We start from the raw sequence: 25,900 nt of genomic DNA on the forward strand, positions 1-25,900 counted from the left end.
TGATGATAGCCCAACCGAAGGTCATTCTTGGAAAATACTTGGGCCCCTTGAAGTTGATCAAACAAGTCATCAATTCTAGGCAAGGGTACTTACCTGATTCTTGAAGTTGATCAAACAAGTCATCAATTCTAGGCAAGGGGTACTTATTCTTCATCGTCACCTGATTCAACTGTCTATAATCAATACATAGCCTCAAAGACCCATCATTCTTCTTTACAAACAGGACTGGTGCGTCCCATGGTGATACACTAGGTCGGATGAACCCCTTATCCAATAATTCCTGCAATTGCTCTTTCAGTTCTTTTAACTCAACTGGGGCCATCCTGTAAGGGGCTTTAGAAAAGGGAGCAGTACCAGGGGCTACCTCTATTTCAAACTCTTTCTCCCTTACTGAGAGCAGAGAGGTTAGTTCTTCAGGGAAGACCTCTGGATATTCTCTCACCACTGGTATCTCTTCTAACTCGGACTGGACATTCCAACTTTCTACTACAGAAGCCAAGTATCCCACACATCTTTTGGCCAACAAGCAAGAAGCTCGAAGGGCTGAGATGATGCGTAGAGGGGAAACATCTTTAATACTCATGAAAGTCAATTCTTGCTGGTCCGGGAGCCAAAAAGTTACAGTCTTATCATGGCAGTCCATGGTGGCATGATGGGTGGACAATCAATCCATGCCCAGGATAATGTCAAAATCTTAGATGTCTAGGAGTATCAGGTCTATAGGTAACATATTCCCCTCAATCACAATGCCACACTGTTTGTACACTATGTCAGTTTCTATTGAACCTCCCATAGGTGTGCATACTACCGAAGTCCAATCAAGTTTGCAGGTTTAACATTCAGGTGGCATGCAAAGTGTGGTGCAACAAATGAATGGGAAGATCCAGGATCAATTAAAATTCTTGCTTCAATTCCAAAATTCTTGCTTCAATTCCACGCACAGAAAGCGTACCTCGAACAACAGAGGTCGACGCCTCTGTCAAGGCGAGTACCCGACCTTGAGTCCTCGATCGGTACTTTGGTCCTTTGACTGGACAGTCCTTCACCAGATGGCCTGGTTTGCCACACCGAAAGAAGGCCCAGGTCTTTCTGAAGCACCCAACTGTCGTATGATTACCCATACCACAGTGAGGGCGGACTGGGCGTCGGTTGCCCCTTACATCACTCGGGAAAGCCCTATGGATCTTGATACCACCCTGATCATTCCTCCCCTTCGACTCTCTCCTTGGAGGCGGTCGAGCTTTCCTCTTAAAATTCTCAAGCTGTGCAACACCCAATCTCCCTTCTCTCCTTTCTCGAAAGTCTTCGTAATCCCTTTCTATCTTTAGGGCAAGATCCACCAGTGGAGAGAAGGTCTTGAGGTTAGCCGAAATTTTCCTCCCCCTTAAATCAACCGAAGGCCCCTCTCAAATTTACTAGCTTTTCGCGCCCCTGTGTCAATAATATGCGGCGCATATCTTGAGAGCTTAGAAAATTTTGCCCCGTACTGCTCTACAGACATCTTTCCTTGCTGCAGCTCTATAAATTCCACTTCTTTTCTTTCCCTTATAGAGTCGGGAAAATACTTCTTATAAAAGGCTTCCAGAAAATTCTCTCAAGTGGTTACAATTCCTTACCTCTCTTGCGACTATTTTAATGAGCCTCACCAATGCTCAGCTTCTCCTTCAAGCATAAACGTACCCAGCCTCACATTCTGCTTGTCTGTACAATTTAAAAATTCAAATATCTTTTCTACCTGCCTTCTCTTCTACATGCCTTCTCCATCTCTCTGCCTTCTCTACTCCCCATGCCCCACAAAGTTTGGAGGTGCCAGCCTCCTAAACCTTTCAATCAAACTACTGTCACTCTGGTCAGGGGCAAGGGTAGACGGCGTTGGCATTGATTCTCTCATCATTTGTGTCATAGCCCCTAAGGTTCTGAAAAATTTACCGAAGGCCTTGGTGTTCTCGTTAATTAAACTCTAATTGTTGATACGAGTCCTTGGCATCTTCAACCTAAACCACAAGCACCTAGTTACTAGCCCATTAAAGAACTATCCAAAATACACTTCTAAAACTTCCTATGCCAAGAATCCTATTCTGGCTGCTCTGATACCATAAACTGTTATGACCCCACCCCCTGACCTCATACCGTACATGCCGAAGGGCGGCAGAGTGCGGGACCACGACATGAGGTGACAAGCACCGCTTAGGTGGGAGTAGCTCAATGCATATAGAGGCAGAATCAAGAGAAAACCACGAAATAAAATTAAAATCCATTCATCAAGACAGTACTTAAATTCAAATAAAAGTCATATCCATTTATACATTCATTCACCAAAATTCTTTACAATCGATTTAAGGCACTACTGGCCCACAAAAATTACAAAGTTACATAAAACATCATAGTGGCATAGCCGCCAAATACATACTATAAAAAGCTTCTAAGAGCAACTCCAATGAACTTCAAGCTTCACCTGCCCAACACACTGATCAGCTGCTCGGTCTTCAAGTCAAAGGCTATCATTCTACAATCATGGGGATGAAATGGAATGAGCTAACAGCCCAGTAAGTAGATCTACACCATTGCATTCCAACTTTATAAATGGTGATAGCAGATAACAGTGCTCGTTAATTTACAGAGGTATAATGCAGTTCAATTATCAGGAACATACAGTGCATAAGTCATAAATCATTTCATCTTAAACAGAACAGTAAAGCTGACAGATCATAGTTTCACACAGTAAAAGCTAGAGAAGCCTACTCCTGAAATAGAAGTTCCACCGATCAGGTCAAGTCAATCCTGTAGCTTGGAACCTCTACCCTCGCTCAAGAGGGAGGACAATGACAAATGGGTGTCCCACTTCATAATGTTCTCAGACACACACATCCTCAACCCGCTTTGGGGTTTTAGATAGGCAGTGGCCTTGCAAGACATGACCCTCTCCTTATGCCCTTCTTATAAGAAAGCGTTACACTACTATTGGGTGTCCCAATGCGCAGTGCCCATAACATTTTGGGGGGCGACCCACCCTATTATCCAATTTCATCTCCTGACTGCATCCTATCATTGGGGTTGAGGTAAAGTCAATCAATTGCCGGCATAACAGTATCCAACTATCAATGGGTGTCCCATTGCGCAGTGGTCAGTGTCATAGTAGGACAATATCAGTATCGCATTATGACAGTATCAATATCACAGTATGACAGTATCAGTATGACAGTATCAGTATCATAGTATTACAGTATCAGTGTCACAGTATGACAGTATCAATATCACAGTATGACAGTATCAGTATCACAGTATGACAATATCAGTATCATAGTTTGACAATATCAGTATCACAGTATGACATTTCCCACAATTTTAGACAATGATGTTCAATCATAGACGGGGTCGTAACTTTCGATCCATAGGGAATTCAGGGATGGTTCCAAAACCAATTTTACACTAGACATACATCTCTATCAAATGGAGGTGGATGGAGAGCGTTTGGACCTCTTTGGACCCTTAAAAAGCTCATTAGAATGGAAATATTACATCTGAAATCTGCTGGGCAGTTGAGAAAGTGACATGCCCTACTTAGCACAATCATAACTTTCAATTCATAAGGCATTTTAAAGTGATTCTAGAACCAAAATTCGATTAAAACACTTATCTTCCCAACAATGGTAGTTTTAAAGCATTTGGGCTCCATTTGGTCATTTGAAATTCCGTGACGACCAAAGTGATGGTTATGAATTTTAGTAAAATTTGTCTACAGTGACATGCCGTCACAAATAATTTCATAACTTTCAATCTACGAGGAATTTCGAAATGATTTCTACATGCAACTTTAAGTCCACTCAGAGATATTTCAAATAGAGGTGGTTTGAGAAAAATTGGATTTCATTTGATTAGTAAAAACCCATGGCAACAATAGTGACAGTGATGAAACTCAGTGCAGTCTGTTAACAGTGACATGTCTATTCATATTAGGACATAACGTTTCCTTCATTAGGAATATTAACACAGTTTAAACATGATGATTGTAGTAGACTCATTCATATTTCTAATGGAAGTGATTCTCCTTTGTCTATTCAAAAGTCTCATACAAAAATATGCATGTTCTTGGAATTCACAGTAATACTTTATATGCCTCAAGAACATGTTCCATAACCTTCAATTCTTAGTGAGTAATATCATACTAACTGTTCCTTCACAATATGCACAGATAAAACATACATTTTCTACAAAATTTGTAAGCCATACATTTATTTTTCAGCACCAAAATTCATCATAGAGCAAAGGCACCAATTTCAGTGAAACAAGGCAAATGAATCACTACAATAAATTCATTTTTTATTACTCATCTTGTTAGACAATCAATTTCATGTATTCTCATGGCTGTAGTGTAATGATGGTGGATCCACTTACCTGGTTCAACAGTGCTTTCTTCCAACAGAACTCTTTCTTATAGTCTTCTTTTTTCAATTCCTAATAAAGGCTTCAAAGGTTCAAAGAGAGAGAGAGAGAGAGAGAGAGATGGGTTGATAAATGGGTAAGGAGAAGGGGTAGGTGAGGTGGCAACAAGCCACCTCCAAGTGGCACAAGGAGGGGGATGAGGTGTTGTTGCCACCTCCAAGTGGCACAAGGAGGGGGATGAGGTGGCAACAAGCCACTTCCAAGTGGCACAAAGAGTACAACCATGTGTTTAAAGGGGAACGAGGGAAAAGAAAAGGAAGTCTCTCATCTACTACCCTACTCCAACGGTCCTGACGGTCTATTCTCACTCTATTTCTAACACTCGCGGTGGTAACACTCGTGGTGATAACACTCGCGGTGATAACACCATCTCATAGCCCCGCGTGCTCCTTCTCCATCGGACTTTTCCTGTCGCTCACATCTTCCTTGCTGGGAAAAGCTCGGTCCATACAAATCTAGCATTTAGTGTCACTGGAAATGCCCCGGTCCGGTGTTATGGGGGCCGGTCCGGCAATAAGGATGGACAGTCCGGCATTTTCAAGGGGCCGTCCGGCATTTAGTGTCACTGGAAGTGCCCCTGTCCAGCGTTATGAGGGTCAATCCGACAATAAGGAAGGGCAGTCCGGCTTTTTCAAGGGGCAGTCCAGCGTTTGATGTCACTAGAACTGCCCCAGTCCAGTGTTCTGAGGGGCAGTCTGGCAATTATAAGAGGCAGTCTGGCATTTGAGAGGGGCAGTCCGGCATTAAGTGTCACTTGAACTGCCCCTTTCCGAAGTATGAGGGGTGGTCCGAAGACAGTCCGGTGTGTTTAAGGGGCAGTCCGTTGTTTAGTATGACTGGAACTGCTCTGGTCCGACGTTATGAGGGTAGTCCCACAATAAGGAAGTGCAGTCCAGCATTTAGTGTCACTGGAACTGCCCCTATTCGACGTTATGAGGGGCAGTCCGACAATAAGGAAGGGCAGTCTGGCATTTTCAAGGGGCAGTCCAGTGATTAGTGTCACTGGAACTACCCAAGTCCGGCATATGAGGGACGATCCGAAGTTTGGGAAGGACAGTTCAGTGTGTTCAAGGGGCAGTCTGGCGTTTAGTGTGACTGGAACTGCCCCGGTTCGACGTTTTGAGGGGTAGTCCGATGGTTAGAGATGCCACTCCGGCATTTGTATATGGCGGTCCGGGGATTTTTGATGTTGGACTGACGCTCCGGCATTTTACAAATTCGATCCAGTAATTATGGAATTATGAGAGGGTGATCCGGCATTCGTAACCTCGGTTGGGCATTTCCTTTTATTGGACCCGAAAATGATTTTTTAAAATACGGGAAGGGTAGCTTCTTAAAAAAAAAGTTCATTTTTTGTGTTGAGGGGGTATTTGCTAGGAAACATAGTTTTGGAGAAAAAGTTGTTAAAAAGGATTACGTGGGGGGTAACTTGAATGAATAGGTGATTTTGGGTGGTTTATGCAATTTTCCCTATTTTAAAATAACAACTTTGGTTTTATTGTTCTTTCCTAAATTGCTTTTATAGAGAGATAAAGATGTGGGTTTGAGTCTCACTTTAAAGTGGAGAGAGTTTCTTTTCTGTATTTAAGAGCGACATTCCTATGCAATATACTCTAAGTACAAAGGAGAGAGAAGGTACATGTGTGGAGCTCACGAAGAGTGCGACGCATATGTGTGTGTGAGACGGTGAGGGCGTGGGCATAAGGGCGCTTGATAGCACACTTTGTACTTCACTTGTAAAACATCCAACAATCATCTAGTCGTTGATAAGATAGAGGCAAAGCCATCAAGAGAGTTAAAGGAAGTGTAACTTGTAGCCGTTGATGGTGCATGTGACCATCACTACAAGTGAGTTAAGGGGCTGCATGTAACTTGTAGGTGCTGGAGGTGCATGTAACCACCACTAATAGTAATGAGCAGCCACCTTATAACTATATATAATGGGACCTCTATATCATACAAGATGGACACTTAGAACAACTTTTGAGACTCTCAACAGCATATCATTCTCTGTAATTCCAAGGAGAAAAACTAGCATGCTAACTCTCTATCTCTGTACTTGATTTTATCTCTTTCTCCCTCTAAACTATCAAGACTCTAGTGTCTATTGTGTGGGTTCCATGCTCGGGTGCATTGAGCTTAGGACCATTGAAAAAGACCTCTCTGTTTTCTTGTATCTCGAGGATAAATTGTCCTTCTTATGTACATCAAATTCTATATCGAATGAGAGTAAATATCATTTTGAGATAGTGCTTTTGTGTGCCCGAAAACAAGAAGAGTTCAAGATCTAATTTTTCGAAATCGTACCATTTTCTGCCCCCTTTTCACCTAAACAATTCCAACATCCTTCTGCCAGGAAAGAGAAACAACATAGAGGAGCCTTCATTCTTCAACACAAAAGGTCAAATAAGAGAGAGAGGAAGTTCCGAGGACTTCACTGATGATTGAAAGACTAAAGAGAGAGGGAGAAAGAGAGGTTCATGGGTGATGTAGGGGGTGGAAGTGGAGGCCGCTTAGAAACCCTAATGTATTGATCACTCTTTGACAATGGTTGTGGTGGATCCGGACCCAAAGCAATCGGATGCAAACCCAAACCCGGACCCGATTGTACCCAAGATATATATATATATATATATATATATATATATATATGATCTAATGCAACGGTTGTATTATCGTATAATGCAACGACACTCCTAGAAAACCATGTTTATGGTATTTGTATGACTCCAAATTTTGTACACACACTCTCTTCATCTTAATAATCAATCTCAAAAGCAAGAAAAATTCAATTTGAACCCTAAATATGGTCAAAATGAGTCCCCTCCAAAAATGAATCTAGACCATTCATTTTGTGAATTTAAAGATCTTGGCCTTTATAAACTCAAAAAAAAAAAAAATTTCTTTTTTAGCATTGTTCATCTAATGATAATAAACCCATCCAAAAAAATTGGAAATGAAAAAATCCTTCTAAGGCCTAGATCGAAGAATCTCACCAAAATGAACGGCCTATGTTAATTGGGCTAAAAAAATACATTGTAAGTTGTGTTTTCAAATTTTTCTTTTTTATGTAATTGTTCATTAGTATGAAAAGAGTGTGTATTTTAAAATTTGGATTAAATAAATGGCCATAGGATGGTTTTTTAAGGTTGTTGCATCATGTTACTATACAACAGTTGCATGAAATCATTGCCCTATATATATATATATATATATATATATATATATATATATATATATATATATATATATATATATATATATATATATATATATATATATATATATATATATATATATATATATATATATATATATATATATATTTATTTAATATTATAAGTAAAATATATAGTTATATTTATTTAAATATTATATGTTAAATATTGTTCAAATAAAAAAATTACATAAATATACGTTATAATTACCAATATTACAAAAATACTTACGAGTTTTCATTATTACATTCATATCCATTTTTCAACTTCATAACTTAAAAAAAAAAAAAAGATGGAACTCCCTTTTTGGTTTTTAAAAGCCGAAAGCAACTAAATTCTGTTTTTGAAAAACACAAATTGTGTTTATCATCGAATCTGAGATTTTAGGGAATTCTTCATGGAGGTAAGCTTGTCGCCATTAAAAGACCTTCCTATTGTCTCCGTGCCCTTCAAGATGATACGGCCTTAGAGAACGAGATTGAAGACGATATCATCGCAAGCCATAAAAATATGAATACTTCGACTTCCAGAGGGGATGAAGAACTCAAGCCACTAATGGGTTACCAAGGAAAAGCGATAGATATTTTCAAATACAAATGAAAATTACAGTGAACATGTACGAGAAGCATGCGTGCAGCGTACCTCCACCTATGGATGCTTCCCGAAGACGCTTGATTGAATATTTTTGTTGGGTGATCCACACGATGGGCACACCAAGATTGTTGAAAGGATTTCAATCTCGTTCTCTTGGGCCGTTTCATCGTGAAGGCTTCGGAGACCAGAGTTTAATGGCGACAAGAATAGCTCCATGAAGAATTCCCTAAAATCTAGTGTTCTTTTATGGCAATCAGGGTTTTTCAAAAGGGCAAGCTTTTTATGCTTTCCCTACAACATAAATATACTTTCTCTTATCCAACCGTCAATTCTGAATGGAGGGCGAAAATTGCCCCAATCACAATATCACGTCTCTATGTTATTTTTTTATATAAACTATTTTGACACCAAATTTTGTACGTCCAATCTTCTATTAAACTCGCACTAGCGAAAAATATAAAAATAATATTTCTAATAAAATAAAATAACCAAAATACCCCTGAAAATTTCAAATGGTATTTTGGTCATTATATTTTATCAAAAAATTATTTGTAACATTTTTTATAGGTGCGCCCCAATGAGAAGATGGCACGTACCAAATTTCATATCCATACAATTTGTATATAAAAAAAAAATTAAAAATAAAATACTTTAAGATATCATATCTAAGATCAAATGGTGAGTGGCTGTCTTGATCAAAATTAGATGGATGGATGATAAGAGAAGCTTGGATCTTCTATGCTGTACGGGATGTATAAAGCCTTTCCCTTTTCAAAAACTGAATTTAGTTATTTTTCAGTTTTTGAAAAACTAAATATTTTAATCATTTCGGTTTTTGAAAAATTGAATATTTAAGACATTTCAATTTTTGAAAAACTAAAAGGGCAGTTCTGTCTTTTTAAAAAAAGTGTTATGAAATTGAAAAAATAGATATATATGTAATAACGAAAACTTAAAAGTGTTTTTATAATAACCATAAAAATAGCATATATTTACATAATTTTCTCTTCAAATAATAATACTATTCATGGATCCGAACCCAAACGTGGACCTGAATCCAAATAATGTTCGGATCCAATATTTGGACCCAGGTTTCAATCTTTAGACACATATCCGGACCAGCGTCGTGTCCGATCTACATTCCTGGGTTAGTTCCGGGTCCGTTGCCACCCCTAAAGAGGCCTGTAACTAAATGAGGAAAACCATAGGTGGTCCAGCACGATCACCATTTACACATGATGGTGCACCCAAAGCACATATTTGGGGGGATTTTCTATTTGTAAAATGGCATAATGGGCATTCACAAGCTTTGGTATATTTTATGCATGGAGTCAACTCAGGCATATTAGCTAGAACATGTTTGTGATAATATTAAGGAGGAAATTGGGCAAGTATCACTTGTTTAATTGTTGACATGAATATTTTATGATCCATTTGATCTGGCATGCGCTAAGAAAACTCATGGATGCTACATAAGATAGTGGGATAAAATGGAGAACATAGAAGTTTATGTTGGAGTCTTTGAAGCCAACCAAAGTGCAAACTTGTCCACAGAGAGCAACAATTTACGGTTATTTAGAGAGAGAGATGGCTGCTCCTGGTGTATCATTTTTGCTGCAAAAATTGGATAAACTGCTTGTAGATGAAGTGCAGCTCCTATCAGCAGTGAAGGATGATATTCAGTGGATCAAAGATGCACTGAAAGGTATGAAAATGATCCTAAAGAATGCTGATAAGAAAACAGAGACAAATGAAGCAGTGGAAAGTTGGGTCGGACAAGTGCTAGATCTGGCCTATTATGCTGAGGATGTTCTCGATAAATTCATTGAATTGTGAGATTACAACGGAGGGAATTCATACGCCGTCTGATGTCACCTGCTTCTTTTATCAAGGAGCAATACATCAAGCATGAGGTTTCTATTAAGATAAAGCGTATTAGAGCTCGTGCTGATGATATTGCCAAGAGGAGGGAAAGGCTCAACCTTCAAATGGAAGGAGATGGAGGGAGCTCTTCAGATGCCTTAATTGCGAGAAGGGCATATCCACAAGTGATTTCCTCTTTGGCTGGAGATGCAGACATTGTAGGAATCAAGGAGAAGTCAAACTAGTAGAAGGATGGTTACCGGACGCCAAGCCACAACTCAAGGTAATCTCTTAGGTATGGGTGGATTAGGGAAAACTACTCTTGCCAAAATAATTTATGAAGAAAAGATTGTTAAGCAACACTTTGTTTGTCGTGCTTGGGTCACTGTCTCGCAGTCCTTTAGCAAAATTCATATTTTGAATCTCATTTTAAAAGAATTTGATGAAAATCATGTAGACATCATAGAGGAGAGACATCTGGAACAAAAGATATTGAGTATTTACATGACAAGAGGTATCTGGTAGTGTTAGATGATGTGTGGAGTGAAATTTTGTGGGAAGGGGTGGAAAATGCATTTCCTGATTTACACAATGGCAGCAGATTTATCATTACAACTCGAATGGCAGAAGTCACTTCACCAATGTATGTACTAAGTGCAGTATACCAGCTCAAACGACTATCGAAAGAAGAGGCATGGTCCCTCTTCTGCAAGAAGGTGTTTTGGCGGGAAAACACAAACTCATGCCCTTCAGAGTTAGAGGAGGTAGGGAGGCTTATTGTCAAGGAATGTGATGGTCTCCCCCTCACAATTGTTGCAATAGGAAGCACGATGTCTAAAACACCCAAAACAATGCATAGATGGGAAAAGATACGCCGTAGTCTTGCGTGGGAGTTGAACAAGAATAAAGGTGTGAGGGGTGTTCTTACACTGAGTTATAGGGACTTGTCGCCTCTTTAAAAATATTGTTTTTTGTATTATTGTTTGTTCTCAGAAGACTATAAGATCTCCCGCTCAAAATTGATTAGGCTATGGGTTGCAGAGGGATTCATTAAAAGAAGGGGAGGATTAACAGAGATAGAAGTAGCAAAGGATTACATTAAAGAGTTGTTGGATCGGAGCTTGATACAAGTGGCAAAGACTGGCTTCACTGGGCAGGCCAAAGTAATTCGAGTACACCATGTAATACGGAAGCTTGGTCTTTCTATATCAGAAAAAGAGATTTTTGGAACATTTTGTGATGGCCAAAACAACCAATTTTCTGATAGAACTCGACTCATCTCTGTCCAAAATGCTTCAAGTTTCCCTATTGAAAACAAATTGTCTCGACTTCGAACATTTCTTATGTTTGGTGCAGTAGAGTGGTCACCATCATATTTGCCTCAATTATTATCTTACTTAAGATATTTGAGGGTTTTGAACCTAAAAGGGATTCATGTTGAGAGTCTGTCAAATGAAGTGGGACACTTGGTTCATCTAAGGTATCTTGGACTAAGAGATACAGGGGTCAAGAAGCTCCCCAAGTCCTTGGAGAACTTGAGAAGCTTGCAAACCCTTGACTTGGAGGGATTTGAGGGAGAACTATCACATGGAATCACAAAATTAAAAGCTTTGACATATCTAAATGTATCACAATTTTCTGTTGAAGGAATTCCCAAAGGGCTGAGATTTCCAAACGGACTGGGGGATTTAACAAACCTCCAAACCTTGACATACATACAAGCTGATTCAAATATTATTAAAGACTTGCATAACCTTATACATATCCGAAAATTATATATTCAGTTAGAGAGAAGTGAAAATGGAGAAGAATTGTGTGCATCCATCTAAAAGATGGATGCACTCTGTCACTTATCGCTAGCATCCACGGAAGTTGATACAACTCCTTTACATACTGAAAACTTACCTCCAACTGCTCTAGAAAGGTTAGCTCTCATTGGGCATCTAACAGGGGGCAAACTACCCAAATGCACTGCTTCTCTCCTCTGCCTCAATGGATTAGACTTGGCCTACTGCAAACTAACTGAAGACCCATTTGCGATCCTTCAAACATTACCCAATCTCATGTACCTCAATTTAAATGGAGCATCCTATGTGGGTAAGAAATTAGGCAAATGCAGAGCAAGGGGCTTCCCCAAACTTCAATGGCTCAATCTCTATAATTTGAATGAACTCAGAAAATGGGGAAACGTGGAGGAGGGAGCCATGCCATGCCTACGCCGATTATTTGTTTGGAATTGCAGAAAATTGAGGCGGTTGCCTCAAGGCTTCCAATACTTCACCACCCTTCAACAATTGAATCTCTTTCTTATGTCCGATGAGTTTGTGAGTCGGGCAAAGAGGGATTGGCCCCCTTATTAAAGTTCACAACAAAAATGATGGGAAATGGTTTTATGATGTCCTGTAAAAAGTTGAGAGCCATGGCCTTCAAACTCAAGGATACTGGTTCATGCACATTTTCCTTTAAAATTCTGGTCTCACAATAGATTATATGTTTTTAGTTTTATTCACAGACCAACTAGTTTTTAGGACATAGTTTTTGTTCTAGTATTAAGCCAGCATTGCTAAAAATTAAAGTTTATAATTTTGATTTTTTTTTCCATATCTAAGCTTGGTAGAAATGTTCAATTTCAATAAACTAGAGTTAAATTCAGTCTTCTTAAATCTGGTTAGGCCCCATGAATCGGCTGATTACTAGGCCAATTCAGACTATTGCTTCTTCTGGCCAATCTAGATAATATTGAAATATTATTTCTATATTTTAAACTAAATATTAAAATATATAAAAATAAAAAATGGGAGTTGGGTGGGAACACGGCGATCCAGTTGATCGCCAGATTCTCTAATAAGAGGGTGAGTCCCTCCTTGTCAGACCTATTCCTAGTTTAGATATAAAAATGGGGTTGGTTTCTCACGGATCCTATGCAATTGCCGATTCCCAATCAAGATCAGTGTTTTTTTTTTTTTTTTAAATATATTTTATAACGTTGGTTAAAACTGAGCCAAACGTAATCAATGAGGTAGTGGTCTTTAGTTTGGGCAAAAAAAATGAAAAAAGTTTATATAGAGTTCCAACCTTAAAATGTAGAATTAAATATGCACTTTAAAAATCCATCGAAAAAGATTGTTTTAAGGTTAAAAAACCCTTTAATGATCATCTCGACATCGAAATGTATGAATATAAAAAAAAATAAAAAATTAAGTCAAAAAAATAGTGCATCTTGCAACACATTATCTAGACTGTCCATTTTCAAGATTTTCATGTGTTTATATATCTACTTGAGAGAGAGAGTGCATATTTCAATATTAAACTTTTCTCATTATTTCTTTTAAGTTTTTTTCAAATTTCTATATTTTTAAAAAATTTCTTGAATTGTCCATCCAAACTGATCTTGATCGGCGATATGTGATCCAGCCAGGATCGGTGAGTGGACTATCTATAAAACTAGTTAAAAAGAAGTAAAATATTAATACTTGATAAAAAAAATTTTGTTGCCAACATCAAGCCGGGACAATCATGTCGAAGTCAATGTTAATGCTAATCTAGGCCATTTCTAAGAAATTATTGAGCTGTCTCTGATCTTTAAAATTAGCGTATGAACCCACTTGCCAAAACATTATATTTTGGAGCCATTTGATCCTCAAGATGCTAGACGATGGAATCATGTTAAATAATGTCGAAGTTTTTGAAAGAACAGGTGGATGTCTTAAACTATGGGGAATATCTTGTTATCATTTTCCCTAAACCACTAAGAAATGTTTCATTCTCCAGTAATGGTAATTAAATAGAGATTATAGAACATAGTGATTTACATACGGATCTTAGAATTTTTTCTAATATGAAATGCTCCATATATATATATGGAAATTACAAAGAAGGTCAACCTACATTTTTTTATTTTTCAAAATTGCCTACGAGAACATCTTCGAACCAAATTTTAATTTTTTTTTTAAAGTTTTTTTCGTTAGTAGGGCACCACTCTAAAGTTTGAACCATTGTCTTACTAACGAAAAAACTAGAAAAAAAAAAAAAAAGAAATTGAAAATTTAGACCAAGGATTCTATCCTCAGACCAAAGGGCAATTTAAAAATAAAAATAAAAAGGCAGGTTGTCCAACATTCTTTATAATTTCTGCTTATAAACCGATTATTTCGTATGTTTAAAAAAAATATGGGATCTGTATGTAAATCACTCTATAAAATAAGACCACATACTTTTGGGACAAGAAGATTTGAATCTATTAATGAATGTTAAAAGGATTATGTTTGTATAAGGCGCTTATATTAAACAATCAGAATAATGCACAACTTCAAACATGTTAGAAAATGCAACGCCAAAAACTTTTATTGTGACCTCAAAATATGTTTTTACCCTTAATTATAAAATTTAAAGCACAAAAAATGGTTCAGATTTAGCGGATCTATAAACACAAAAAAAAATTGAAAATGGACAGTCTAGACAATATGTTCCAAGATGTAATATTTTTTAAGATTTGAAAACTTTTTTCATAACCAACAGCTCAAGATCGAGATGATCAATTGGAGTGTTTTCCAATGTTGAAACACCATTTTCTAATGAGGTTTTTAGCTACTCCTCATTCCCATAATACTAAATCAACACCTTGGACAAACTCTCTGCATTTAAACTTTGGGTTGTCTACAAAGAGATCATTTATCTTTGGGTGTGGTTTCTATAAAGTTGCAACCTTAAACAATCCAACTACAGTGCACCTCAAAATTTTATCATAACAAGTAATTTTGGTATAAAACATTATTAGGATTATATCAAAATCTATTTTCATATCTAACTGTAAAATTTTAAATTCCAAAAATGGTTAAAATCAAGTAGATTTATAAACATATGAAACTCTTGAAAATGGACGGTCTAGGTAATGTGTTGCAAGATATACTATTTATGAGACCTAAAATCTTTTTTTTTTAAATTCAGATATCTCAATGTCGGGATGATTAATTAGAGAATTTTCAACATTAAAATAATGCTTTCCGATGGATTTTTGAGGTACATCTGTAGTTCTACATTTTAACGTTATAACCTTATACAAAAATTTTCTTTTATCTTTTATACATGGAGGTCACAATCATTCTCACTCATTAGATGTCAAATTCGATGGCTTGGGGTGAGTCGAGAATTTTTTTTGGATCTTTGTGTTTATTCAGACATTCTTAAAACCACCCATTTTGAAATTTAATAGACAAAAAAAATTATGACTTTCATATACAAAAGATAAATGATGACCATCTATTAAAATTTTCAACATTATCAATCAAATCAAGGGAATAGGTAAGTATTATGGAGGTGTTAGATGAAAGACAAGAGGAAAGGTTTAGGAAGGGGATTCCCATATAGAAAATGAATGATGGCCATTCATAAATTTTGGTATTGTTTACCTGCAAAGTCAACTAAACCCATAGCTGGAACTCCTTAACGTCGATTTTTGTTTTTGGGATCCGGTTGTTATGCGGCTTAGGTTATTAATAAATCTATTTTTGAGATGATTTTTTTACTTAAATTTTTAGGACATATAATCTTTTATATATATATTAAAACTAGATATAATAATTCTAGTAAGAAAAAAATTGGACCGATAATCTCGATCGTTTTTAGATAGAATACCTACTTGCATTCATTTTTAAAATGGATGCTTTAAACTTTTTGGTTGGAACGTATATGTAGTCATGCGATCCAGCCCGCATGAAACAATTTTCCATTAGTTTTAGCAATTGGAAATTGTGCAAGTGCGACTTGTTTAAATGCTGGCATTCGTACTTTTATGTTCCATTTGATTAGTATGTACTATTAGAATTCAACGAATGCAATGTGCGACATAGCTGTTTAGAGAGAGAGATAGCTATTGTATCATTTTTACTGCAAAAAAAATTAGACGAATTGTATATAGATGATGTTTCGAGAGAGAGAGAGAGACAGAGATGGCTGATTCTGTTGTATCATTTTTTGCTGCAAAAATTAGATAAATTGCTTAGATAAAGTAAAGCTTCTTTCAACAGTTTAAGTCTGGAAGATGATATCCAGTGGATCAAGGATGCTCGAATGCATGAAAGTTTTCTTCACGAATGCTGACAAAAACGAGAGGAAAATGAAGCATTAGAGACTTGGGTTCGAGCAGTGCGAGATTTGGCCTAAGATGCTCAGGATGTCCTTGAGAATTTCATCTTCAAAATTGCAAGCAGAGAGAGGAGGACACTACACCTTGCTGTCTGATCTCGCATGTTCCTCGTAGTGAGGAACACGGCATCAATTGCACATCAGAGATGAACTGTTTAGTATTTTACCCTTGATTTAATTTTAAGAAGCCATCGAAATACCATGATCGTGAGTTGGAGCAGTTAAAAATGGTAAGATGTTAAGTACTTGATAAGTTAGGTGATTTTTGATAAATTTCTCTTAGTTTTATGATACAGTTTAAAAATTTCATAAAAAAATAATCAATTCAAGGTTTTTTTTCTCTGGTTCGGTAATACCAGTATTTGAAAACTCGGCCGATTTTTTTGTTTTTTTTGACTCGACCAAATAACTTAGGCTCGGGCAGTAGCCGAACTTAAGTGGTCTTGAGTTCATGGTCCTCCCCTTAGGGGATTCTCCCCCACTGCACTACTCGGCCGAGTTTCTGTACAACTCAGCCGATTTGTATAACACTAGGGTGAGTAGTGACAACTCAACGATTTGTTCACTAACTCAACCTTTTGTTTCCCTATTCAGAAAAGGCTTTTTCAAAGCCTGATCCATGGCTTTTGTACACCCGTATCTTTGATTTTGCAGGCCTTTTCAGGTCCATGGAGCTCCATTGGAGCTTTTATATATGTTATGGTTATCCATGGAATCTCCATTATTGTGTTGGAGATTTTTTGTTTGAGAGAGGGTCCATAAGAACCCCATCCATGGAATCTACATTATTGTGTTGGAGAGTTTTTGGTTTGAGAGAGGGTCCATAACACCCCCACCCTTGCCGGAAATTACAGCCTCTCTCTCTCTCTCAGGTAGCAGGTTCTCTCTCTTTCACGCGCTCTCCCTCCCTCTCTCTCTCACAGGTGGCAGGTTCTCTCTCTCTCACGCCCTCTCCCCCTCTCTCTCGCTCTCTCTCTGTTGGGGCATGCTTCCCCAACTTCTTTCTCCCTCTCTCTCTCTCTATGTGGGTTGGGGGAAGCTGCCCCAACTACTCTCTCTCAGTTTTTTTCTCGGTTGGGGAAACCATTCTCTCTCTCTCTTTCGTTTGTGGTAAAGCCTCTGCCCCAATTTCTCTCTCTCAAATTTTTTTTCTCTCGAAATTTGTTGAAGTCATTTTATCGTATAATGCATGTTGAATGAAGTGAGATGGGAATTCTTAAGTCTTCTTTTAATCTCGAATTAAGCTTTTATTATAAAATTTTTAAAATATTGATTTTTTAAAACTCCATATATATTTTTCAATCTAAAAGTGATGTACCCAGGGAGCACAATTCACTTGAGAGTTGTATCTTGCATGTATATTAATATCATTCCATAGTTTTGTTTTTAAAAGAATTGAATATAGATTTTATATTTAGGTGCTTTCCAAAAAAATCAAAGCGACAAAGGAGGACACTGCTTGGCAGTATGCCGACAAAGTAAATGATCAGGGTAGAATTAGATGTCATTTTTACAGGAGTAAGTTTTCTGGTGGCATTAATCGTCTAAAACATCACCTTGCCAAGGTACAAGGTAATGTTCAGTCGTGCCTTTAGGTTCCACAAGCTATTAAAAAATAAATTGTACAACAACTACGAGACACAAAGAATAAAAAGAACAAAGGTAAAGGGAAGTTGAGGAGAAAGGGAGGGGATACTACAATCCAATAGATTACGAGGACAAAGAGGCCCAATTTGAAGCTCAAATAGAGCAGGCTAGGCTTTTCAGTCTAGTAGGTCTTCATTATAGACAAATACAAGTTGATGAGATGTACTGTAGACGTGTTGGAGGCACTGGAGCATCTTCTAGGCACATCGATCGAGATCCCATACTGCCAGGTATAGGAGGATGTGAGCCTTTATTTATATGGTCCATACAGACTAAGGCGGAACTTCTCAGGCAATCCTCCTGCACTAAGGTGGCTTTCTACTAGTGCCCTACCCGAGCCAACCACCCAACAACGTGGACCACCCTATGATCCTTTTATTCTTGACCCCAATAGACAACAAATTCATCAGATTAAACTCAAATATTCGTGAGGAGAGAGACTCAAAGAAGGGGTTTCTAAGGCGGTAGAGATATTTATTTATTTTTGTGAATGCCCTACTATTCAATGCAACTAATTTGGAATACTACCCAGTGATGGTAACTGTCATAACAGAAGCGGGTGTAGGTTTTAAAGGGCCAACTATAAGGACCTTGCGAGTCCAGTCTTATAAGAAGCCATCAATGATATCGATCAGCACATTGCAAAATTTAAGAACTAGTCAAGGACCGGTGTAACCATCATGACAGATGGTTAGAAGGATAAAGACCACCAACATATTGTAAACTTTTTAGTTAGTCTCCCGAAAGATATAATGTACTTTTCCAATCTTCACACTCTTGATCATGTGACGTGCAGGGCAGAGTCTTGTCCGTAAATCGATCCCCAATACGTGGCATGATCTTCACGGGAAGGGAGAGGCCTACCCCATCACATTCAAGATTTTTGGGGGGTATTCATGACTTCTACTCTATCCGACCCTCCAAGCCGCCTTTTTTTTTTTAATATTTGACCAGATGGGCATTGGCACAATGTTTTCGTGCTACCTTTTGCTTCTTGTCTTTCGAGCCTATGCTTGTTAGCATGTAGCATTCCAGTATTGACCTTTCCAATTAAAAAATGACTGGAAGGCTTTTATGTAACCACATTGCCAAGGTCGTAGTGGACATTACGGTGGAGAAGTGGACATTACGGTGGAGAATGTACTGCAACGGTTTACTGATAATGTGAGTCAATATAAATAGGCATGGGCGTTACTCATGGAAAGGATAATAACTCTCTATTAGATACCTTGTGCCACGTATTGTTTGAATTTAATGTTGAAAGACATTGGGAACTTGAAGAAGGTGGCTTTTCTTACTAAAACGTGTAAGGTAAGACATAGGGAAGTTGAAGAAGGTAGATTTCCTTACTAAAAAGTGTTAGGTTGTAACAAAATGTATATACAATTATAGTTACATCCTGTAAGGACCCGGACTTTTTCGGCACATGGCAGTGCATCGACGAGTCGTGGCACAGGTGATCTGACGTGCGATGCTACCGTGCATGATGTCGCAGTGTGCGATGCCGCTGTGCCCTACACCTTCGCGCCCGATGCCGCCGCACACAATGCTGTAGTGTGCAATGCCTCCGCACGCGATGCCGCCGGGCCGGTTGCCGCTATGCACGCGATAGTTCGGGGGATCTTTCTGTCTCTCATGATTGTTGCATGCCTCTTGTGTGCCATGCGGCATTTGCATGCCCGTTGATTGCCACTTGTCGGTTGCTTGCTGCCGCCCCCTATCTTTGAATATTTAAACCCAATTTCACACCCCTTCCAAGTGGTTTTCTCTCTCTCACACCCACATCCTCCCTCTTCAACTCATAGCCCCAAGCTTGAGCCAACCTTGGAGTTTGACACTTTGAAGAGAAACTTGTGTGGTGCATCTCACTTCGTGCTGTCAGTGGATTCAGCTTCCATGCTTTCATGCTTTGTTAATACATGTTTTCTTAGTTCATCCAAGTATGTAGTTAAGCATGAATATAGATGCAACTTGAATGTAAATTTGGCTGCATGCTATTGAATTCTTGCTGAAATGTGCATGTATTTCTAGAACTGTCCCCCAATTATATGATTGTTTGAGTATTGAAAACACCTCTGTTGATTATAAAACTTGATGGGAAAGTACCTATTTGAATCTATTTTAATATGGAAAAGACCACTTGGCAATACCTCTTTTGGTTTGAAAGTTATCAGTCATTTTGTAAAGTATGCCAGAATTGTGCCATAAATTTCTAGGAACTTTACACATTTTTGTGTGGAACTGTTTACTGACTAAAATGTCTCAGAAAGAGCTCAAACCACTTCTAAATGAAATAGTATGAATTTATTTTGAAGACGGTCTTAAAAGCATGATCAAATTCTCTGTGATTCGAAAGTTATGTTTGTTTTTCTACAAGGATACGACACTGGAGTTTCTACTGAATTTTCCAGAACTATCACATGTTTTGTGTAGCATTGTTTACTTACCAAAATATGTCAGAATGAGCTCAAACCACTTCTAAATGAAAGATGTATTAATCTATTTTGAAAATGGTCTAGAAGCATGATCAAATTATCAGTGATTCGAAAGTTTTTCATTTTTCTATTAGGATATCACACTAGATTTTCTGCTGAATTTTCAAGAATTATCACATGTATTGTGTAGCATTGTTCACTCACCAAAATATGTCAAAATGAGCTCAAACCACTTCTAAATAAAATATGTATGAATATATTTTGAAAATGGTTTGGGGAGCATGATCAAATTCGTGATGGTTTGAAAGTTATGTCTGATTTGCTATTAAGATATTATCCTATATTTTCTAATGTGAAAGGTCAGAAGTTTCACTCAAGATCACCAATAGTTTGGCTAGCTTTAGGCCAATATTTCGTTGGGTTTATATGGCCTTTAAAGGCCTTATAAGTGCTTGTAAAATGAAATGATATAGTGAAACATGAACTTAGTGGGAGTGTGGTCCCTCGTGGACCATACTATGTAAACGATGTTTACAGATACCAGACTGTGCTTGACGATCTAGATCAATCGGTTGGAAAAAACCCATGTTACAAACCATTGAGGGTTCATGGGTTAGCCCTTGATGAGGTCGGAGAACATGCCTGAATGAGTGAGCCAAGGGACTGTGTGACCCTTGTGTGTGATTGTAGCATACAGCGACGAGGGTAAAAACTTTATCCATGTGCCATCACACGGCATGCATATCGATAGATCATTGGGGAAAGCCAAAAATCCACTTTTTAGGATAAAGCGTATGCATATGCAAGAGATTCCCCTATGCGCCATAAAGCTGTGGTCACATCAAGTCTTGGTGACCTGGACTCGTCTTTAGGAGAGGACTTGTAATCCACAGACTGGGACCCTTGACTCATCGACCGGACTTTGGTGACCCACTAATGAGCCCCTACTTGGACTGTGGGTCATGGAAAACACTGGATCGGTCTTATAAAGCAAGTATGGTTTGTAGTCCATAGTTGAAGGTGGAGTGCCCCATGATTGTTGAATTAATTCCTAACCATATGGATCCATTTTCCATCAAATTAATTTAATTATGTTTGTTTCATGATAATGATTATTTTAGAATTATTATTTAAATTTTTATGAATATTTGGATATTTTATTTATAATTTTTTTGGATCTATAAAATTAAAGATATTAATTTTACAATGTTTTAATATTCACTAAAAATTATTTTGCCAATTTTAAATACATAAAAAAATAATCATGGGGGCTCATTGTGCACATGGGTCTACCATGTTTCTAGAAGGTGGGGCCCACATGTGCTTCCCATGGGTGGTATGCCCCACCTCTTACTACTTTCTATTTTATGGAAAGTTTTGTTTTGTGGTCCATGTGACCTTATGTTTTGGTAACTTTAAATTGTGACATGTGGTCAAATTATGGATTGCGTATGCATTGACTATATATTGACTTAATATGGAAGTAGATTTTGACTTCATATATCTTTGATAGATTTTATGGAAAATATGTGAAAAGATGTGCTATTTTATGAAATGCATAATATTTAATTAAAAATAATTTAACTTATTTTCTATTGATAAGAAAATGGTTTAGGAAAGGAGGATAAGGGTTCATGCACCTTCCATAATGTTGATGGACCATCTATGGAATGGATGGCTCAGATCTCTTACCCCACAAGGCATCCTTGATCGACTGTACATGTTCAATCTCACAAGAAGAGGCAAGCCAAGGAAAAACCTAAGAAACCCTAATCTTGTTCAAGCCTATAAAAAAAAAATTATCTCTACCCAAAATCTCTATACCTTATCTTTATATCTTTCTCTCATATTTGATCTCTCTCTCTCCCACGTTGCGAAAAGGGATTAAGTGATTAGGCTATGGAGTTCTTCTCTCTCCCATCTCTCAACTATGGATTTATGGCTAAGGGTTTTCAGGGTTAACAAAATGAGAATCTATCTCTCTAAAACTAGGTTGCTAAAGGAATTCACTTAAAGTTTGAGTTTGTGATCAAAGGGGTTCATATTCTATTGGTGTGGCTTAGCCTAAACTTGCTTTCCCGGTTTGAGATTGAAGTACGATCGTCGATCCCACGTACATGGGTCCACCATGTTTCTAGAAGGTGACGCCCACATGTCCCTCCCATGGGTGGCACGCCCCACCTCTTACTACTTTTTATTTTATTGAAACGTTTGTTTTGTGGTCCATGTGACCTTATGTTTTGCTAACTTTAAATTGTGACATGTGGTCAAATTATGGATTGAGTATGTATTGACCATTTATTGACTTAATATGGAAGTAAATATTGACTTGATATATCTTTGATAGATTTTATGGAAAATATGTGCAGAGATGTGCTGTTTTGAAATTAATTTAACTTATTTTCTATTTATGGAAAAATAGTTTAGGAAAGGGGGATAAGGGTTCATACACTTTCCATAATATTGATGCCCATCTATGGAATGGATGACTCAGATCTCTCACCCCACAAGTCATCCTTGTTCGACGGTCCATGTTCAATCTCACAAGAAGAGGCAAGCTAAGGAAAACCTTAAGAAACCCTAATCTTGTTCAAACCTATAAAAAAGGGATTGTCTCTACCCAAAATCTCTGCACCTTATCTTTTTATTTCTCTCTCATGTTTAATCTCTCTCTCTCCCACATTGTAAAAAGGGGCTAAGGGATTAGTCTATGGAGTTCTTCTCTCTCCCATCTCTCAACTATGGATTTATGGCTAAGGATTCTTAGGGTTAGCAAAAAGAGAATCCATCTCTCTCAAACTGGGTTACTATGGGAATTCACTTACGGTTTGAGTTTGTGATCAAAGGGGTTCCTATTCCATTGGTGTCACTTGGCATAAACTTGCTTTCTCAGTTTGAGATTGAAGCAAGATCTTTGATCTTGCACCATCAGATGGCGGTGACTTGGTGTGGCATGTAATAAGCCCGGTTGAGGTAATCTCCGGCACTCTTCTCTTTTATATCTAGCAATCTTATTTTGTATTCTCAAGCATAGTGCATAGTTATTTCAATAGCATCAAGTATTTAAGATCATGGTTTTATTGCCATGTTGATTTTATTTTAAAGTAGATGTTGTTGTAATAAGACTACTTGTAAGAGATCTTTTGCCAAAACAAAAGGGGTGATAATATATATATATATATATATATATATATATATATATATATATATATATATAATTCCTCGTTAAAAGATCACATAGGTCTTTCTTTCATATTTAAGGGTCATTACCTATTCGAAAGTTGTGTTTTAATGAGTCTATGTTGTTATAAAAGTGGTCCCAGGTCCAAATTATTTTTGAATCCTATAATACGCCTCTAAAGGTGGACCCTAATCACTGTGGCAAAACCAAAAAAAAAAATGGTATGATGATATCTTTTGAGCTAATGAGCTTGGTGGTCGGCTTATATGCATGATACGCCATAATAATGTCTTTCAAACTAATAAGCATGATAATATGATTTTATGTATGGCACACCGATGTTGTATATGAGCATGGAAATGTGTTGCTAATGAGAAATTTGCGCATGATAGTATGACATGCTCTGTTATGAACACAAATACATGCTCAATTATGAAAATGAATACATGCCTTTTATGATAATAAGGTGTACTCTATTATAATATAGAAGCATGCTCTCTGCAATGATTTGAATGCATGCAGTAAGACATGCTCAGTGATGATATGAATGCATATAGTAAGGCATGTTCAGTTATGAAATGAATGCATGACAATAAGGCATATTCTGTTGTGATATGAAAGAATGCTCTGTTATGATATAGAAGCATGTAGTAAGGCATGCTCTGTTATGATATGTATACATGATCATGATACATGCTCTATTGTGACATGTGCACATGATTTTTGAGACAAGTTATGCGATATAAGATAAGACCTGTGTGGTCAGTTATGTGATATGCGATATGTGATAAGACCTATGTGGTCAGTTATGTAATAAGTGATATGTGATAAGACATGTGTGGTCAGCTATGTGATATGTGATTTATTGGCATGCTTTGAGTGTATTTCATGACCATGATGTGATATGTGATCTCTTGTCATGCTTTGAGCATATTGCATGACCATGAGATGATATGATAAGGAAGTGGTGTCGGCTATTGTGATCTTTCCCTAACTTCCATGATAGGAAGGCAGTTAGGATGTGATGAAAATTTGGGAGGGTCACACCCCCCAAATTCTATATGGGCACTACGCATTGGGTCATCCTTTGGTAGTGTAATGCTCGCTCGTCAGAAGGGCATAAAGAGAGGGTTATATCTTGCAAGGCCACCGCCTATCAAAAGCCCCAAAGCGCATTGGGGATTGTGTGTGTGTGTGTGTGAAGGCATTAGGAAATGGGTCATTCATTTGTCATTGTTTTTCCTCCTGAGTGATGGTAGAAGTCTTAAACAATGGGTTTGGCTTGGCTTGATGGATATGACTTCTACTTCGAGAGTAGGCGATATTAGGATTATTTGTATTTAATATATGCTGGCCTGAGTTGGCTAATCTATTATGATTCACATGATGGAAATATTTGATAAACTGCTAGTTTATATAATACCTGATATCTTATTTTTGATTGCTCCTCCATGAAAGGAATCACTTATGACGCAATGCTAAATATAATTGTGATGCATGACTCTATGGTTGGTAACTGTATTAATCTTGAGTATGGTTATGAGCTACGGTGTGTAGGCAGGAACACATGGCACCTTGACCTACTTACTGAGCTTTACAACTCACTCTTTTATCTTCATCTATGTAGAGTGGTAGTCGCGAGTGGAGGACGGGCGAGTTAGTGTTCGTGGCTAGCGGTTTGAGCTCTGTACTTTTCTGAAAGTTTTTGTATTTTCATTTGTATGTATTAGATGACAGTTTGGCCATATAATTGTTTTTGCTTTAAAGTCGTGTAAATGTCTTTGGGCCTTTGAAGCCTTGGACATATTTGTAATACCTTGGAGCTTTTAATTATGGTTTGGAATAAATTTGTCCAGCTATTTATTTGTAGTTTTATGTGTTTTGAGTTCTATTTTTTTCCGTGGTTTGCTTTGATTCTTTCTTATAAAGCGTTGAGCGCACTTCTACCTGAGTAGCATTCTCTACCTTTGGTCACGGTCCTGCACCCTATTGTCCTCCAGCTAGTACAGTAAGACGGTAGGGGGCGAGGTCATGACACATCCACTCTTTAATGAAGAGCCATTATGGTTGAGAGATAGTTAGGGAGGTGACCACCTAGTTTGCCACCTGCCTTCTTGACCATACAATCCATCTTGGAGCAAAAGGCAGGGCTAAGGTCAATGGAACTGTCATCAGAGTGGTAGTTAGACAGATCTGCAAGGAGTCCTCAATGAAGGGAAGTTGAGGAGATCCTATTGCATCGAGTATTTTGGACGAGATGCAGAGAGGTTGTTACTGGAAACAAACCTCTTGAATCAAAATATTCAAAACCTTAGGATGGTATGGTACTTCTTTTATCACTTTGAAATTAAAAAAATTTAGGAGTTATCATATAA

General features: G+C 37.7%; 2 long non-coding RNA genes and 1 other non-coding gene across 3 annotated transcripts; 2 read left to right on the forward strand and 1 right to left on the reverse strand.

The window, feature by feature from the left end:
* Positions 1-2,278: 2,278 nt before the first annotated feature.
* On the reverse strand, positions 2,279-8,512 carry LOC148779426 (uncharacterized). Its single transcript, XR_016045138.1, has 2 exons — positions 8,304-8,512; positions 2,279-2,506 (listed from the first exon to the last, which is right to left on the reverse strand). It is a non-coding gene; the product is annotated as an uncharacterized LOC148779426 (long non-coding RNA).
* Positions 8,513-9,819: 1,307 nt separating this feature from the next.
* On the forward strand, positions 9,820-11,947 carry LOC18445577 (putative disease resistance RPP13-like protein 2). Its single transcript, XR_016046210.1, has 2 exons — positions 9,820-10,087; positions 10,349-11,947. It is a non-coding gene; the product is annotated as a putative disease resistance RPP13-like protein 2 (transcript).
* A 3,988-nt stretch (positions 11,948-15,935) lies between these two features.
* Positions 15,936-25,392, forward strand: LOC148779427 (uncharacterized). Its single transcript, XR_016045161.1, has 2 exons — positions 15,936-16,492; positions 25,153-25,392. It is a non-coding gene; the product is annotated as an uncharacterized LOC148779427 (long non-coding RNA).
* Positions 25,393-25,900: the final 508 nt, after the last annotated feature.

The sequence above is a fragment of the Amborella trichopoda genome, chromosome 12, assembly GCF_054954075.1.
Source record: "Amborella trichopoda isolate Santa Cruz 75 chromosome 12, AtrichopodaSantaCruz75HAP2 v2.0, whole genome shotgun sequence".
In the NCBI taxonomy this organism is placed as follows: Eukaryota; Viridiplantae; Streptophyta; class Magnoliopsida; order Amborellales; family Amborellaceae; genus Amborella; species Amborella trichopoda.